Source organism: Podarcis muralis, chromosome 8 (assembly GCF_964188315.1).
Source record: "Podarcis muralis chromosome 8, rPodMur119.hap1.1, whole genome shotgun sequence".
Lineage (NCBI taxonomy): Eukaryota > Metazoa > Chordata > Lepidosauria > Squamata > Lacertidae > Podarcis > Podarcis muralis.
This window is the reverse complement of record NC_135662.1, coordinates 54,023,197-54,042,885: the sequence shown is the minus strand read 5'-3', so window position 1 is coordinate 54,042,885 and position 19,689 is coordinate 54,023,197.

The window sequence follows — 19,689 nt, the reverse complement described above, 5'->3', positions numbered from 1 at the left end:
ACATTATACTTTATCTAGTTTGTGGAGAAACAAGATAGGCAATCTCCTTTTTTTAAAAAAGGATTAGGACTAAAAATAGATTTAGTTGGAAGTGTTGAAAGATCAACTGATTATTTAAATTATGGGTCCTGACAAAGAATAATAAGCAACGTTGTTAAGGAAGCACATTCCTCTGCTATTTCCCCAGCACGCTGACTCAGAAAATTCACATTTTGTTTGAAGAGTGAGCCAGCTCTGGCCTAGTCACAAAGGGCAAGAACGTAGCAGGCATACACTGGTTATCCTCTAGTAACATGACCAAACAGAGTGGTTCCCACCTTCTCATCAGGCATGGGACCTCCAGAATGCCAAGATGGTACTGTGTTGCTGCCATCCTGACCACAGTCCCTGGTAAGGTCAGGGCTATGTGAGGGCACCAGCAGATCCAATCTGGTGCTACTATGCACCTTCAGCCCCCACCATGATACTATCCTGATAAGTGGCAGTGACAGCCACTCTGCTAGACAAGTCACTCCTGGTTCAAACCTTTGCCTCTGTTAAGGAAGCCAGGTAGCATCTCTTTTGATCGGTCCATACATCCTCTTTTCTGTAGGTGTCAACATAAGCACAGGCATTCAGGAGTCTATAACTGGTATGGTTGTATAGATAAGATTCAGGTCGCAATCCTATGGATACTCACTTAGCAGTCTCATGAAACCCCTCTCAGCAAACATGTATCAGATTGCATCGCACGTGAAAAATCTATTGAAAAAGAAACAAATGGAAAAGGGTCTAAGGATGTTAGACCACAAGTGCAGATTTTGGGTTGTTTAAAACCCTTTGTCATATTAGGCGTTTTAATATGAATGCTGTGTTTTAATTGTTGTAACCCACCATGGCAACTTAGGGTGAAGAAGAAGAAGAGTTTGGATTTGATAACCCGCTTTATCACTACCTGAAGGAGTCTCAAAGCGGCTAACATTCTCCTTTCCCTTCCTCCCCCACAACAAACACTCTGTGAGGTGAGTGGGGCTGAGAGACTTCAAAGAAGTGTGACTAGCCCAAGGTCACCCAGCAGCTGCATGTGGAGGAGCAGGGAAGCGAACCCAGTTCACCAGATTAGGAGTCTACCACTCTTAACCACTACACCAAACTGTCATCATCATATTGCAGCTGACCTGGATCCAGGATGACATGGCTGAAAAAGCTATGACCCTGTGTGTGTCAGAGAAGTCTCACTGTATTGTATGCCCACTTCAGAGAATAAATCAGAGGAACTTACTTCCGAGTAAATGACACATATAGGATCAAGCTATTATTAATCAAGTCACATTATTCTGAGTTGTGTTCTGAAAATGGAAGTGTATTCAATTTTGGAAGGTGCAGAGCTGATTTTTTAAACTTAAAATGTTAAGCATTCTATTGGAGGTGGGGTTAGGGGAGGAAGAAACCAAAATAAATGCTGCCCTAAGATTAGCCCTGGATTGATTTTTATTGAGAAATAATCCTTCTGTTTGTTCCCCATATATATCAGAGCTTACTCCTAATCTTGGAGCCCAAAGCCTCTAAAATTGCTTTAGATTTATTTTTTAATTTTCTTTTGCAAATCGCTGTGGCTTTTCAATATCCGATTCAATATTACTTGAACTGTAATTTTAACTCTAAACATCTGAGCATAGATGAAATGAGCTGGGGTTTTGTGTTGTTGGTTTTTTTTTACCTAAAAGAAAAATACAATGGCAGCATTCCCAGTTTTGTGTATTAGTCCTTTTGTCCTAATTTGAAGATTTGTTACACTCTTTGTGAATATGCTAACCGGCGCAAGCAGATGTTTGCAATGGATATGAGGAAAAAAGATATTTAACATTTCTCCTCCAGAAATATGAATTTTCCTTTGGTAATAATGAGCCAGATGGAGGTCTCAGTTGCTGAATAACTGTTGACAGCAATATGAAATAAAAGGTTTCCACATAATTCATCAGGGTTTCTAGAATATTTAGACTGTGATCTAAAAAGCATTCTGGCCTGGGGAATGACTAGAGCTTAGTGTCAGAACACAAGCTTTGCACGCAGAATGAAGGCCCAGGGTTCAATCCAATTGAAAGATCAGGTACCTTTGCCTGAGATCCTGGAGACTGCTGTTGGTCAGGTAGACCAGGGATAGGGAAACCTCAGGCCCAGGGGCCAAATGTAGTCCTCCAGAACTCTCTGCCTGGCCCTTGGGACTCTAGCCAGCTACACACCCTCCCAAGCCATATCTGCTCCTGGAACTGGGTGTGGAGAGTGCAGCTGGACACAGCTGTGGGCATCCTCAGAAAGCACCTTGGGCCTTTAGTGGATGCCTTTAGTCATGACATTTCTCTTCCATCCTTGGTACCCAGCTTGACCCCCTATGTTCTTATTCTTCTATCCATGTTAAATCATGAAAGTATCCAATGATATTTGCGATGTTTCTTTCAGACTAGTTTAAAACACCAGTTACATAGGTGTCTGGATGGGTCTCCATCATGTCTATGGAAAGTTTTTTCTGGTTCCTTAGTAAAGAATGAGATGGTTTTCTCTTTTTCTCTTTCTTTCTTTGATGGTTTCTCTTTTGTTGTCCCTATTAAAGTATAGATAAGACCTTGAAGGATTCTCGTTGAGGCTGAAACACAAACAAACCTATAATGTGTTATTGTTTTGAAAGAACAGAATTAGAAAGAGGACTAACACAACAAGCATGGATCTTTTTGTTCTTTGCACATGTAAATTTCAGTATGTAGGCATTATAATTTCTTGATGATTGGTTATATGTTATCTACAGATAGATATCACTGAATGATACAAGAGACAGTGTTCTGGAAAAGCATTTTGGGCTACCATTCTCAGATTTCTTACATGGGACATTTATTTAAGGTTGTGGGGCTATACCAGGTTGCAGTTGGCCATGAATGTCTCCATTTGCACAGATTCTCTTTTCTTTTGCTCAGTAGCAGTATTGACTCTGGCTCACGCTTAGGGAATTTTCTGTTGAAATCACGTCTCTACCATGAAGTACATAATTCCCACCACACGGTGTAAGAGCAATATTTATTTTTATGGTTCATGCTCAATGTGCCAAGCACACAGGCATGAAAATGTTTAGTGGCTTCTTCAGAGGAAGCTGGATTGTTTATGATACCCAGAGCACCTCAACATTAAGTAAGTTAAATTGCATAATTAGTGTGAGTGCAATATTCTGTAATTTCTTCCTCTTGCTTACCTTCTCTAAGCAACGTGAGGAAAAACTGGAAGTGGAGGTATATAATTAAAATGTAATTTTCACAATTACCCGGGAAGGCTTCATTTTTGCATGCTTTTTTCAAGAGAAATGCAGAACATTTGAACATGTTTTGTAAACAGTAATAAAACGGAATCAGTACAGTTTTTCCAAGAAAGGCAGATGGGAACAAACAGAGGGTGGTGGAAGGAGTGGCTTTGTAAGTTTTTGTTTGTTTTTTCCTTAGTTGGAAGAGCATGAGACTTAATAATCTCACGGTCATGGGTTGGAGCCCCACGTTGCAGGGGGTGGACTAGATGACCCTTGTGACCCCTTCCAACTCTGTGATTCTGTGATTTATCCATTCTGTCTGATGAAGAGTTCTGTGTATTTTGAAGTATGCTCACTCTACACATCAATATACTCATGTTCCCTCAATGTTTAGCTTCAAATTATCATTAGCATTAATAATAATTACGTTTACTGATTTCCTCAAGGAAGTCTCAGTTGACTTAGAAATCAATGAAATACAAGACAACGTAATAAACAATTAACAGTTCTCTGTTGAAATGTTGTTTGTACCATAGAACACAATCACAAACACAGAGCAGAACAAATAAATATGAAAACTACTTATGGTATGTGTAATCAGTGACTGAGCAATGTTGCTCATGGACATGAGGAAATGATTTTTTTTATTTTTTGGGGTGTTTTCCCAAAGTATAATTATGGCTACTTCTTTATCCAGAGGTAACACCAAGGCATTTGTCAGAGCCGTCCTAAACAGAGAGAACCAGTGGAATGTATGTTCGCTTAAAATAAGCTGGCATGAGTTACCCCTATTCCAAACTCTGTTCAGGAGCAGTGCTACTGCTCTCTGGGCCAGAGGAAAAACAAGCCTTTAAAACAGAGTTTCACTTACACCATCCTTTTAGCTGGTGTGGGTTCTGTTGGGTTGTAAGATTGTGTGATTGAACTGAAATGGGTTTGGAATAGGGGTAAGCAGTGCTTTTTTTCTGGGGGTACGCAGGGGTACGCAAACCCCTAAACATTTTGTGGATCTAAGTTTGGGCTCATTGAGGGGCTGTATTTCAATATGAGTAGGAAAGTGAGAGTACCCCTAAACATTTTTTAGAAAAAAAGCACTGGGCGTACCCCCATTTTTTTACTTATGCCAACATATGTTCCACCAGCTTAAGATCTGTCAGCTGACCCCTGGATAAGCCAGCATAGCCCTGGCTCAGATGGGTTATTGGACTTACCACCATAGCTCCAGCTGAGCCCTGACGGAGCCAAGAGAGCCCAAGATATGCCTATCCCAAACTCACTCATCCATGCAGATACTGTATGCTGTAAATGTCTGGAGGCACCAAGACTGGAGGCAGATTCCTTTTCACCCATACCGCTGTTCCTCTTTCTGCCTATTATCTTTATTTGCAGATTGTAGGCAAAAGTAGCATCCTAATGAAAGCGAGGTCAAGCTATAAAGCCAATCAGAAACCCATCATAAGAAGAGGCTCAATAGGCCTTGCATTAAAAAGCATGAAAATTGAAAAAAAGAATTGTTCAAAGGTTTAAGGGTACTATAGAATAAATCAGAAATGACTTCCAATAATGCTTTGTGGCTACTTATGGCCAGATAAACTAATGGAATAAATCCTATCTGGCATTAATTAGCACCTAAGCTTTTCAGTGGCAGTCAATTTTGTAACTGGTATTTTTATATTGATACTGGTCATTGACTGTAATAAAACGACTTGACAGTGACAGTCACTAACAGTTAAAGGTAAAGGTACCCCTGCCCGTACGGGCCAGTCTTGACAGACTCTAGGGTTGTGCGCTCATCTCACTCTGTAGGCCGGGAGCCAGCGCTGTCCGCAGACACTTCCGGATCACGTGGCCAGCGTGACAAGCTGCATCTGGCGAGCCAGAGCCGCACACGGAACGCCGTTTACCTTCCCGCTGGTAAGCGGTCCCTATTTATCTACTTGCACCCGGGGGTGCTTTCGAACTGCTAGGTTGGCAGGCGCTGGGACCGAACGACGGGAGCACACCCCGCCGCGGGGATTCGAACCGCCGACCATGCGATCGGCAAATCCTAGGCGCTGAGGTTTTACCCACAGCACCACCCACGTCCTCCCTCAGTAACAGTTAAGTTCCCTTATTCTTGAATCAGTTTTGAAAACTGCAGTTTTTTGAATCCTTAAAAAGAACTACAAGAACATAACAGATATGGAAGCCATCCTAAAAGAATGTTAGGTGTGTTGCATGTCGAGGTCCCCAAGCCACCCTCAAATAAAACACAATTCACACAGAATTTTTGTTTAAGGTTTTTGGCATAATTTTGGCCACAACTTTATTAAAATACAAAAAAATGTGAGTGGTTGCTTAGGCGTTGGTTGTGACTATCTGTCTCCGCCCGCGAAAGTCAGAAAGGGAAAACAATTTGGGGAGAAAATGGAGCTGGATGCCAGGCCCTCACCTCTCCCCAAATGCTCCCAGGGGCTCTTGCGTGGCCCTAGCCCCTTGACAGGGGTTCGGACAAGAGCATGGCGAGCCCCTGGATTCCTTTAACGGAATACCCTTGCAGCAGCAGCATTGGAGGGGCAGGCACAGCCAATCCATGCCCCTCAACCAACCAAAAATTAACCAATGCCTAACCGCAATCTTACAAGTTGTGACGATTTGCTACGCAGTAGGCAAAAACCAAATGCCAACAGCCAATCAGCTAAATGGACAAAATTCCTGCCAGGCTCCTGCCCCAAAAGCAGACGACCCCATGACAGGCATAGCAAGGTCAAAGCGAACAACCCTAAATATAGGGAGGGTGGGCGGGTGATCCAATGCGCGCAGCGAAAAGAGAAAGCTCAACGCTGCACGAAGGGAATATAAAGCTAATAGGCTGTCAGTCAGGAATAGCAACATTAAAATCTCCCCAACAACATTGTTGTTGTTTAGTTGTTTAGTCGTGTCCGACTCTTCGTGACCCCATGGACCAGAGCACGCCAGGCACTCCTGTCTTCCACCACCTCACGCAGTTTGGTCAGGCTCATGTTTGTAGCTTCGAGAACACTATCCAACCATCTCACCTGCCCAGCAACAGAGGGATGACTTGCTAGACCTCACTGCAACACGTGCTCTCCATGAAGGAGAACACGCAATGTCATTTTAAACATTTTGCTTAGATCAGTGGAGGCTAATTTCCTTTGAACTAGGTGGGGCTTGACTGACAACCTTCTTTTGGCCTTGTCAATACACTCCGTTATACAGGGGTCAGCAAACTTTTTCAGTAGGGGTCTGGTCCACTGTCCTTCAGACCTTGTGGGGGGCTGGACTATATTTTGAAAAATATATATGAATGAATTCCTATGCCCCACAAATAACCCAGAGATGCATTTTAAAGAAAAGCACACATTCTACTCATGTAAAAATATGCTGATTCCCGGACTGTCCACTGGCTGGATTTAGAAGGCGATTGGGCCACATCTGGCCCCCGGGCCTTAGTTTGCCTACCCATGCTCCATAGGAATGGTGGTGAACCTGTCTCACAAATGTTACTGCAGAGATGCTTCTAAGACTGCAACCCAGAATATTCTCAATTGTAATAAATGCTACTGAAATTCATAGGACTTACCGTACTTCCAAGTAGACATGCTTGGCTTTTAGAATGCTACTCAGAAAGCATATTTAAAAATTCTAGGGAGAGTTTATGGTACCCCTATTGGGGATCTGCACTGCTTTAACTACACCAAAAAATAGTACCACTTTTTTGATTGAGACTACATGTCCTGCATTTGTCCTGCGTCAAGTAATTAACCATGTTTCTTTCTTAGATGCAGAAATAACCAGAGATTTCAACTGAGCAGGAAAGGAAGTTTTAGCATTGTATTTATTTTCTTTGACAGATAAATAGTTATTTACTGTTCCCCATTACCACATAATCAGCATCACTTAAGAGGTATTTGTATTGAGAAGAAATATAATAGTAGCAATCTAAACTAACAGAGGCAACCCAAGCTGCTGTCCGTAACTTCAAGCTTTCCTCTTTAAGTATAATAGTTTCTGCTCTCAAATTGGCCCTCAGAGTATTGTAATGTCTTTGCAGTTTAATTATTTACCACTTGAAAGAAGAATTTGTATTTGTAAGTCTGATAGTAAAACAAAGAACAGAATCAATAATGAGCTGGTGGAATGCTTGTCATGGACCTTGAATGGGGCGGAGGAGTCTCAAAGCACCCCTTCTTCAAAGAGTAGCAGAGAAAATATGCATTTTAATTAATGTCTGCAAATAGCAGGTGGCTAGAATATAGGCACTGATAATCACCCTACAAAAGTCTACCTTCTCCCCAGGACTCCGCTATGCAGCTGCAAATAAAACGTGTTGAAAGTGTTGTAAGGTGCAATATACAATTGTGGCACTAGATGGTGTCTGTGAGCTATAGCAAATTCAATGCATTTTTTTCAAAACGATCTTTTGAAAAAGCATTTTCACAACGTTTTTAACATGTATATAGATTCTACCCCAGTTGTCTTTATTCATTTACTCACTTGACATCTAAACTTCATTTTTGGAGCAATCATAATGCACAAAAAACTGGTGTAAAGCACGCTGGTGTAAATTAAACTGGCATAAAGTCATACCACATGCAGACCCCCATTCACCAGTGGGGCTGCTGTTGCTCTACTGCTGCCTGGCAGGGAGAAAGCAAACCACTTAGTGCTTAGGATCCGGCCTAAGTTTCCCCCGCTCTGGTCCTGCCCTGGAACACCTTTTTGGGGGGACTTGTGCCAAGCTCAGCTCAGTCAGCTTTGGATGAGGTGGGAAAAGCAAGTTGCCCCAGTGTATCTTTGGCTGAGCCAGAGTTGGGGGTTGACACCTGCTGAGCTTGGCTGAGCCAGGAATCAGCTGACTGAGCTGGAGTTCCAGTTCAATCTAAGCTGCTCATCCCATAATATCTTGCCATAGGACACCCCCTCCATCAGTTGTGATCTCAGGGTGGTTTACAGCACAGATGTCAAAATGTTAACAACACTAACATTCAATGCAACATTTTCAATCAATTTAGAACAAAATCACACGAACAGGTTGGCAGATAATATGTGTCGATATACTTCTCACCTTACTTATGACAACTTTTCCATTGTGCTTAGTCAATATACAGAGCGTCAACTGGAGCCTATAGTAGATTTCAGTATGTGAAGACCCCAGGCGGAAACTAGCGCCCTTGAAGAAACATGTGCTGGTCCTTCTCTCATCCTTTCCAAAATAGACCTCCCTTAAGCTAGTTGCAGAACAGTGACTTCAGGTTGCTCTGATTTATGAATTGTTTTATGGATGCTGCTATCAGGCATTAATTACGCTAATTTTTCATCCTTGTTAGGAACTGTATGGAATTATTTAGGTTTCTTGTGTGTAGATGTGCACACACACACACACACACACACACACGAAAGAAGGATAAACTGGTTCTCCATGAACATTGTTCTGGTTTTAGCCCATAAATAGGAAATATATAGAGAACCCTAGTTGGGGTGGGGTGGGGTGGAGGGTGTCTCTGAAAAAGACTTGTGACCAACCCATTTAAGCATTCCTTTTTTAAATCCACACCTTCACAGTAATACTTTACAAAAGCATTCTTGTGGAAGCAGATGCTACTGGCAACCTGCCCTAACTCAGAGAGCTGGACTTACTAAAAGTCAAAGTGCATATACTATCAGAGATCAGTAACTGGATTTTCCCCACGTCTTTTTGTTTATTTAATAGCAGACATCTTGGCACCTGAGTTGAACCACAAAATGGCTCCCTCCTGGCCAGGGAAGACGGGGTGAGGGAAGATGTACATTGGGAACAAGGGGGGAATCAAAAGTAGCCTTACCTGATGGTTGAAGAGGGAATCCAAGGGCTGTCATGGCTGGGGGTGGGATAAGGGTCTGCTCTGAATTATGCTGGGTGGGTGCAGAGCACAGGAGGTCTGAGAGGGCAGCCCCTGCCATTTCCTTCGTAGGGGTAGGAAGAGACCAGTGATGCCTCCTATTTGCCAAGAGGCTGCTGTAGGGGTGGCACGCGGGGTGGGGGCAGTTGCTGACCCTGCTTCCAAGGAGTGCGCAGCTACAGCAGTGGCTGGTGCATTCCTTGGAGACTGTTGCCCCTGTAAATCCTGCCGCCTGAGGCACTCCCTTCACTTTGCCTCATAGAGTGGCCCTGAAGTTTCTTTGCTGGTCTGGAGTGAGACTGTCCTAATCTCTTCCCTCCCTAGTCTGAATCCTAGAATAGGAGCATGCCCTGGAGCTACCTCTGCCAGCCTCCACATCACTTCTGGTCACCCTTTGTTGCGACGATTATGTTGCAGAGATGCCATGGATCTGAGTACAGTAATTAGAGAGGCGACTTTCTTCAGTCAATAGAGAACACATTTTTTTTCCTGGTGATGCTAAAGCAACTCCTCAATCATGGTGGATGCCATTTCACTTGAAAATAACTATGGATTCCAAGACAAATGAGGCTCCTTTGGAAAGGTATATTATGCGTGACAAATGCAAGAGAAGTACCACGAGCAAAGCACAAATCCATATTTGATGCTTAACATGGTGACAAAAAGCTTTTGACAGAAAGGAGAATCACAGACACTCATGCCTTAAAAAGATATATGCATCATTTTTAGGAACTACATAGGAAGCTGCCTTGTACCCACTCAAATTATTGGTCCATCTAGCTCAGTACACTGAGAGGAAGTGGCTCTCTAGGGTTTCGGACAGGGAACATTCCCACCGTACTTGGAAATGCTGCAAATTTAATCTTGGACATTCTGCATGCAAAGCAGTTTCTCAGCCACTGAGCTGACCTTTGCCCTAAATGACATATTTGCAATGGAAAACCTTTGAGAGATTTCCCTGCACTGTGCACAATCATATTCAGCAGAGATAGGCAAGTCACATGTGTTGAGAATTGGCTTGACATGATTTCATGAGGCTTGTGATGCCATGCTAAGCTATAATCTGGTGTGTCTAGGGAACCAACACCAAAGGGTCTTGTAAATTAGACCGAGGCTGATTCATATGACACAACATTTGAACTGTGTAAATGGCGAACTGAACTTAATATTTTGCTGTTGGCATAGGAAGCTTACATAACTTCCCAGAGACCAAATATTTCCTTAGTTCCATGAAAATGTAAAGTGCTAACATGTTGAATGTTTCACTATTAAGTTAAAAGAGGGGGCATGTGAATCTCAGAAGGCCAATTAAACTGACTGAGTAGTTGCTCAATTAATCCAGAGAATGAACAGGACTTGTAAATGGCAGATAATGAGATATATCTGCTCAGGGAGAATGAGGTTCCCTCCAGGGAGGTCACATGGAAGAGTTTTGCTGATCTTTGGGAGGTGAAAATGCTAACCAGATACAGGTCTTTCAAAGAGTATTACTGTATGGGTGATTGGTGTGGTGACATTAAATACTGAGCACAGGTGGAAGACTAAGGTGGAAGTTGTGTAGAAAGTGCCTTCCCAGGGCTCTAGGAAGTGAGAAAGAGAAATCCTATAATGAAACCAAGTCAATGAAGTTCACATAAATTTCTGACCTGGCCCGAACTTCTTGGTGTGCATGCCAACCATGGGAAGCATAAGGGATTGGCTCTTTGATAACTCAACATCCTAAACATTTCTCCTAAAAGTTGCAGCTCTCTGCACCATCCTGGACTTTACAGAAATCAACATACTTACTAGGAACGAGAAGTTTCCCCTTCCATTTCCATGTTCTCTTGCCTTGGACACGTTCTTTCCCTGTCCAATTCAAGTGGGATACTTTTCACGATTCTACAAAAATTGCCAAGTACAGTTTCGGGACCTTCTGCTTGCTTTTTGAAAGGTCAGCATGAGTTATGGTCCACTGTAAATAACTGGTTCTGTATTGCTATCGTTCATCTTCTCCTTCATCATCAATAAGCAGTTGGGACTTGAAATGGAAGAAAAGACTATACAGTCCTGAAATAATTTTAAATTCATATAGGAAACAACAGGCTATTTTACTGAGGGGGGGGGGGGACAACCATTTTATGCTGTCAAAAATAAAGTCCTAAACTCTATGTTTAGTTAGTCTGAACTTCATTACATATGTTGGGAAATTACCTTATGCTTCACACAGAGTTCTAACATGGCAAATTTTGCAAGCAAGGAGAGAAGCATTCAAATAAACAAACAAGCTGTTGCAAGTTTACTTCTTGCTCCCTTGCAAATGACATAGATGCACCCTCCTCTGCCGCCAGATGCCATTTGCAAGCTTGACACTAGGACTGAAATTATTGGGAGTTGCCAGGGTTGAAAAGGAACTAATATTTAAGCCTTAAAGATTGATGGATTCTGAAGTGGCTGATATATTCTTGAAAATGTTTATCGGAGTGATGGGGAGGTTTATCATCCTGGGTACCACAGCTCACTGAAGGTTGTGGATGAGAACTTGCAAAGAGTGGATGAGTCGATTTCCATTCACTTACAGCTTGTCTCATTTGAGTAAAGGTAGGAAGAAGCTGTTCAGGGACACAGAGAAAGTTCGCTAGGCATTGACAAATGTGTTCATTTTTAAATTCCTAGTGATCCCAGTTCTATTAAGCTGCATCTAACCATGTATCTTATCTGTGTTATGTCCATTTTTATTGATTTATTTCCTTTGGAAAGCTCAACTTGGTCTGCAGGAAGCATAAATATAAGTTAAGCAGAATTGTCTTTGACTCCTTTGACCTTGTATAAGTTTGACTTTAAATTGGCATCAGAGAACTACTAGAGATTCTTTTAAAAAAATTTACATAGTTCCTCCATAGCTTGGATTAATAGTTTAGTTAATCCATAGCTGGATTAATAGCTTCCATTGATGAATCACTATTCTTATCAACCTAAGCAGTAACTCTAAGGGTAACTACCCCCTTGACTTCTCTCCATGTTTTGTTATTACCATTGTGTTAATTGTGTACAATCCTAACCATGTCTACACTGGAATTCAAAGGGCTTGCTCCCAGCTAAGTAGGATTAGCATTGGAGACATGAAGGTTATCCTGTAAAAATGAAGGGAGAGCCATTCTAGAAACTACTATGAGCAAAAAGGTTACAACTAGTTGTCCAGATTCAACAGGCAGAATCCCTGTACATTATTAGCATGAGCTATAAAGAAGAAAAGGCCAAGTCTCTATAATTCAGCACAGTGGAGGGAAATGGAGACAAAGTAAAGAGGGGAAGAATGTATTTTCATTTTAGAAACATATAAGGCTTGTTCACATGCTACATTGAACAAGCTGTCTCTACATATGTACAAGTGTTTGTGTGAGAGTGTATACTTGTTGATTTGTATTGTGATTTATACACGATTGCATACACAGCCTGTATAATATTTTTTTTAAAAAAGTTAAAATAGTAGCTGATGGTTGTCATTTTAGACTCTCCAAGAAAGGCAATCAAATTAAAGTGCCTTTCTATAAGGTTCCATTAGTCAATAGAGAGTGAAAACCCTGTTCAATTGTCTTATCAAAGTCAATAAAAGGATACCATGTTGAATAGAAGGTGTGAGTCTTCCCCCACCCCGATCGATATTCCTTTTGTGAAGTGGTTAAGTAGTGAATGCTTGTGAGTCACTTCAACTCATTTCTATGAGTAAAGGAACTAATAAATATTCTTACCGATGTTACATTCTATAACTATACTGTACAAGTGTTCAGCTCTACTAATTGTGTACACAGCTACACAGCTTGTATACTCAATGAATGTAACGTGCAAACATCATTATACTTCGGCTTAGTTAAGGTAGGTTATGGGAACTATGGGGTTGTACTGAAGTCTATACAAAAATGTGATTTTTTTGAGAAGGGATCTGAAGGAAAGAAGAACAGTGACATCATTATGCTGGTGTTTTGGGAAACAGTTCCAGAGATACGGGATATACTCAAAGAAATATTTCCAAAATCAAGATCTGAAAAAACTTTTGTTACTTTAATCAAATAAACAGGATACAAAAAGTAAAAAAAAAGTTACAGTTAACCTAAAGATAAATGTGCCATTTAGAAAAAATAAATATTTTTACATGGTATCTCTACATCTTCAAAGCAATCACAATTACAAGCAGAAAAGGGGGAATATTTGAGAGCGGCAAAAACAGTTATTGGGAACTAAAAGGTTGCATCCTTGGTGTGCGTTTGATACAGAGAAAAGAAAACATTGCTTGATAGGAAGGTTTATTTACTTCACTGAGTCAGTATCTGTTTTATAGGGGGTTTAGACCATTAAGCTTTCAAGTACCTCACGGCAATGCCTGGAGACATCTTTGGAGGCTGCCACTTCAGTAATCAGAGATGCAGGGGATGTTTTTGTAAGTAATGAGAGAACCCCTGTAGTATTTCTTCTCACTTAAAATCCCCATCAAAGATACTATTTAAACAATATCTGTCTGCTGTGCAGTTTAGTATTCAGTTCAACAAAATCTCTGTAGTATAATGAATGGCTGACACTGTTGCTTCCCCCGAGACCTGTGCGTTCCATCTTGGCAGGTGGAATGAGTAAAAAGAGATGTCAGGGAGCTTAGCAACAATTTTGGTTAGCATGCAGCACATCTGAGTGATCTGGTTGACAACTACGGGCATTAAAAAGGTGGGGGAAGGAAATTTGGCCCCACATCCCTTGGTCTTGTGTGCTATATATTGACAGATCTTTCTATGGAACTCTGTAATCAGATGCTCAGCCTTAAATGGCGGATGGGTTACGTTGAGGTTGATTTAATATTCATGCACAGGAGGTGCTGAAATATAGGTATGGCAGTCCTTTCCAAGCATTTAATTGCCATATATGTAAGGGCATATATGACAGCAAGCGGAAACCTATTCCGCAAAGTCTTGTTTTTATCTTTATAGAAGAAAAAGATGCAAGCACCCACATGCATACATACATACCGCAAAGTGAGAGGTTTTTATATAGCTCCAGTAGTTAAAAACTCTTGGAGGAATTCAACATTGCGCTATTACAGTGGTTCCCTCTGTGCAAGCATTTCGGCTCACCAGATGGATCAATCACTCTATCCTCCCTCTGCACACTGTTCTGGGGGTTCTCCTGACCCCACTGAGCTTTTTTCAGGGGACATGTGGAGGAAGGCAGAAGGGGGGGGGACCCCTGCTGCATAAATAGAAGTCCTTGCGCATGGTTTTCTACTGATAGAGCCAATTCAGTGAATCCTGCACTAGTGGTCTTCAAAAAGCATGGCCATTCCACATCAGAAAAATTCATCCCAGGTGTGCTCTAGTTCTTATATATTTTTATTGGTCCCAGTCCAGGCCCAGAACTGCATAATGGGTAGGCTTTTGTGTAGCATGTATGATTGTGTCCTGTGGCATAGGAGGAAGATGAATACACAGCCTCCTTACTCTTAATAAAACTCCCATTGATTGCTGTGAACTACAGCATGTAACTGAACCACCTAAGCAAGCAGTGTTTATCTTGGGGATCTTCTATGAGTCATTTCTCTCAACAGTTTCCAAGAAACATTCTATGTAGTTATTCTTCTGAATTATAATATAAAAACTCAGCCTCGGTCAAAGGTGTTTTTGGTTTGGTGGTGGTTGAATTTCCATCTGCTGCCCACCACGGTTTGTTCCAAAATCTACAATTCCAGGTTGTGACAATGTTATCAATAGGTGTCTGTCCTTGTTTTTGCTTTTCATTTAATGGATACAACTGATTCGGTTTGCTGTTCTTGTCTTTTCTTGTTCTTCTTCTAATCATTCCATTTGCCTAAATTGACTATTTCTTCCCACATTTTGTCCTACGCGGCTCTTACCGTTCGCCTTCCATTGTGCTCTCATTTGAGTCCTGGTGCCAGTACATTTCTGATTTTAAACAACCCATTGTTTCTCCTCTTGTCAGAAAAAGCTTTCACTTACCTTACCTTCTTTTGTCTACCTGCCTCCCGATTTCCTTCCAACCTTTGCGAGCTCTTTAAATGTGAAGTCTTTTATAAATCACTTTTTGACCCTCCTCAGTATGATTTTTGTTCTTTCCATTCATCTTACACGGCTGTGTGTCATTTGTGATTCTGCGCTAGTGACAGGGCTGCCCCTTATAGGCAGTAGTCTGAAATGAGCCAGGAGCTTGGAGTTGCCCCAGGAGATCAGCATTTGAGGGACAAAGCCAGAAGTCAGGCCTGGAGAGCAAATCAAGGCTGAAGGACAAACCTTGTCATGAGAACTGCACCAGACTGCCTGGCCTAAAGGAGGCTGATTTGGTCACAATTGCTGAGGACAATGCAGGTGGGAAATAGCATAGCTAATATGATGAGCGCCCTGAGGCATCAAGCTGAATAGAGGGAGGGGTGTCCTCAGACCCATCTCTTGTGGTAACTAGAAGAGGACAATAACATTTTTGGTGCTTGGTTGACTCACATGCCCAGATATTGCTGGCTTTGGCAGTGATGATTTGGACAGGGTCTCCCTCAACACAAGGGAAGGCGGCAAGGGTGAAACATGGACAGTGTATTAATTGCTCATGTGCTAACTATTATTCCTTAACAGGGTAGGTGTTCCATTAGCTAGGAAATGTGGTGCTTGTTTCAGATCTCATTAAATAACTAATAAAACTGCCTCAATGTTATCCCAAATCCTGTGCTTCATCTCATTATTCACCACAAATAGCTGCAGGCTGCAGGTCAGATTTGTCAAAATACCCCCTTCCCTTCAAGTTTATCTTCAACAAGAATACCATTTGGAAGGACGAGGCAGGTTTTAGGGCAGCACGGCCAGTGCAGTCGCACTGGGCATCGTGCTGCAGGGGGCACCGCAACAATGCTGTAGAATGGAGTGTGAGAGGCGGGGGGGGGGGGCAGGCACCAAATTTTAGCATCACACAGGGTGCTGCTGAAATTTGAGAGTCCAAGGTCTGCCACTGCATGATCACCTCTCTCTAAAAGGAAAGGTGTTTACAATGTAGGTACGGTTGCAGAATTCCACTCACCTGATCACCAGTGATGACTCGGTCCTCTCCAGTGGGGAGCTCCTCTTCCTTGTCCTGCACATTTTACAACGTTGGTGGGGGGTCCAGTGCAAATATATCAGGAGAATGGCATAAGCCTCCTTCTTTGTTTTGGCAAATGGTCATCCTTTCTTATTTCCAACCAAGACCAGGCATTCGACCATGAGTCAAGGTCAGCACATCATGTTTCTCTGCTAGTACCGAGATCTGCAAAGGTTTCTGTGATTACTAGCTTGATTACTCACTGCATTTGAAAAGGGAGCTGCACAGAAGAGCTGCTTTTATATCTAGGGAATAATACATGTGATTCACCACACCTGCAAGCATTACACATTTAGACATTTATTGCCCAAACCAGGTAATTATAAGCTTTGACATCTGTAATATGTATGGTCTGTGGCTAAACCACAGACTAACTCTAAAGCAAAACATCATTTTGTTTGTACTGTTAAAGGTAGAGTTGGTTTTTAAATTCATTACTCTATGTGATCATGGAATGGGTGAGCTGGAAAGTGATATCAATGAAAGGGAAAGTAAATATTGAGGATTTGCTTAACTGCTTAACTGGCTAGTGGCATTTGCCCTCAGATCACAATCTTTTTCACATTGTTGTTTTTCCTGGCTTAAAAAAGAATGAAAGCTGATGGCTGTAAACTTTTGGGGTAATACAGTATATTAGTATAGATTCAGAGCATAATTACATTAAACACACTGGCTCCAGTTCTACAGTTCCAGTTCCCTTTGGCAAGCACTCTTATTAATATATTTCACTTAACCTCTGCCAAATATACTTTAAGTTGTTTATAGACAGCTGATTTCATGTTAGTGAGCATTTTATCAGACTGAGTAGCTTGGAACTAGATGCCATTCCTACTATTTAGGTTGACTTGATGTTGCCATTTAAAGTCTTTGTCACATTTAGAAACCATCACCTGGATTATTTGATTAATTAGAGCCACTTTCCATATTACATTGATTCCTCCCCTGTATTGTAATATAATGATTCAATAAAGAATAACTTTAAAAAATAAAATAAAAGGCCCATCCACACTGTGAATTGTGTTTTGTAAAGCACTGTCTAACAATGCTTTCCAAAAGAAGATTTTCTAGGATTCTTTAATACAGATTATGACAATAAAATCAGTCTCAAACTCATTGCAGCTTATCCTATATTTGTTTCTGTGCTAGAGTCTATGCACTAGCTTAGTACAGTACTTGCAATTTAGAAAGAGTCAGTTTCACAGAGTTGGTTTTTGTTTTCTTTTTTAATTCCTGAATATCTACATTGCTTCTATACCCCTGGGAAGAAGACCCAGGACAGAAGTTGAGATGAAATCTGAGCTGCAACTTTATTGCAACCCGATAGCCAAAAAAAGGGGGAGCAGATACAGGGGCTGGGTTGAATTAGGGTCACTTTATTTAAGATTCAGACTCATAAAACCCCTGAAGAGAGAAACATTATTGGTGTGGCAGCAAACCTGAACTTCAACCAAACTGCAGGCTTTAGGGCGACCAAACCCTTGGCTGTAGGAACTGGAGGCACAGCTGTCCAACTTGCATCTCATTCCCAAGCCACACCATGAATATGAGGAGGAAGGCCAATGTTGTTCCACTTCCCCATAGCTTCAGGCTGATGAAGCAGTTTGGCTTCAAGGGCAATGCCTATCTCACCTAGAGTCTCAGAGTCCAGAGAGTAATCCTGAGGGCCAGTCCATCACTCTGAAAGTTGTCTAAAGGTGCTCACCAGGGTGAAACACAGTTACTCCCCTTCCTGCACCTAAAACACCAAACTTGACAAATTAAAGACCAAATTAACCTCATTAACAGCAAAGTAAATCATTTACAAGGGACGCGGGTGGCGCTGTGGGTTAAACCACAGAGCATAGGACTTGCCGATCAGAAGGTTGGCGGTTCGAATCCCTGCGACAGAGTGAGCTCCCGTTGCTCAGTCCCTGCTCCTGCCAACCTAGCAGTTCGAAAGCACAAAGTGCAAGTAGATAAATAGGTACTGCTCTGGCGGGAAGGTAAACGGCATTTTCGTGCGCTGCTCTGGTTCTCCAGAAGCGGTTTAGTCATGCTGGCCACATGACCCGGAAGCTGTATGCCGGCTCCCTTGGCCAATAAAGCGAGATGAGCGCCGCAACCCCAGAGTCGGCCATGACTGGACCTAATGGTCAGGGGTCCCTTTATCTTTACCTTTGGATCATTTACCACCCAGCTATTGCGAAAAAACCACCAACAAGGTGGATGAGTCAAAAATTCCTAAAATGAAGCAAGCAGTTCTGACCTACATATATTCAGGAAAATACTTAAGTCAAATAAAACCAGTGATAGATTGATGCACCAACTTGATAAATCAGAAAACTCCCTTTCTGAAGCTAATTTAGGATGGGATTAGCCCCATTATAGAACAAGTCTATACTGCCTTAAGTCACATGGGTGAGCAGGGTGTGACTTGCAAGCAGGAATCTCAGCCTCTGAGAGGTGTGGCCACCTTAAACTGTCACAGACACCCTGCCTCTGATTGGATGGGCTGCCAGATCCTGACTGAGCATCCTCTTCATGCACCATGCCTTCTATGGCAGGTTGGGGAGTAGCATTCTCCCAAATCACGATTTTGGATGATATTCTTTCCAAAGTAATACAGAAATCAGCACTAATTACTTTATTTAGAAGCTGGTGATTCCACAACAATGTTTCTACATTTAAGGCCACTTACATGACAAGGAAATCAATATGAGTTTGGTCAAATCCATTAATCTTCTACCTCTTTTAATACTTACAGCTTCTGAAAAACCTCATATAATTTTCAGCGATAAATGTATCAAAAAATGTAAGCAGACTGATCAGTTATTGATGCTTCTATTAGCAGTTCAGCAATAGCATGTCTAGGGAGATGTGTTATTTTACAGGCAGGATTTAAAAACAGATTAAAATGTATCCCCTGGAGAAGTGGAGTAATATTTCAGAAGCACTTATAAAATATTCAAGCCTCTGGTGGCTAGAGTCTAGTCCTACAACTCCGTATTACCTACTACTCACTTGTTGCAGCATTTTAGTAATTTAATTTTTGTGTGTGAGAGAAATGTGTGTGTGTATTTTCCACCGAGCCAGGAATCAGCTGGCTGAGGTGGAGATTCACTGCACCCTAAGCTTCTCATCCTAGTGGACTAATTAGTTTAGACTAATTAATTAAAATATTTTTATACTTTGTAAATATATCTGTGGTTCATTGGGAAGCAGATACGTTTCCCATTATTTATGGTGCAAGTACATAAAATGGTGGGTGGAAGAAATCATCTTGGAAAAGAAATCCTGCCTTCTGTGAAATGTGCAATATAAATCTAACGCAAACCTTTCTTCAACTGGGTGACAGCCCTAACAATTACTGTAGAAATCAAAGGGGGAGGCATTCCATATAAATACTGATTTGTGATGAAGCAAAAATGCTGCTGCCTTTCATTTCACTTCAAATAA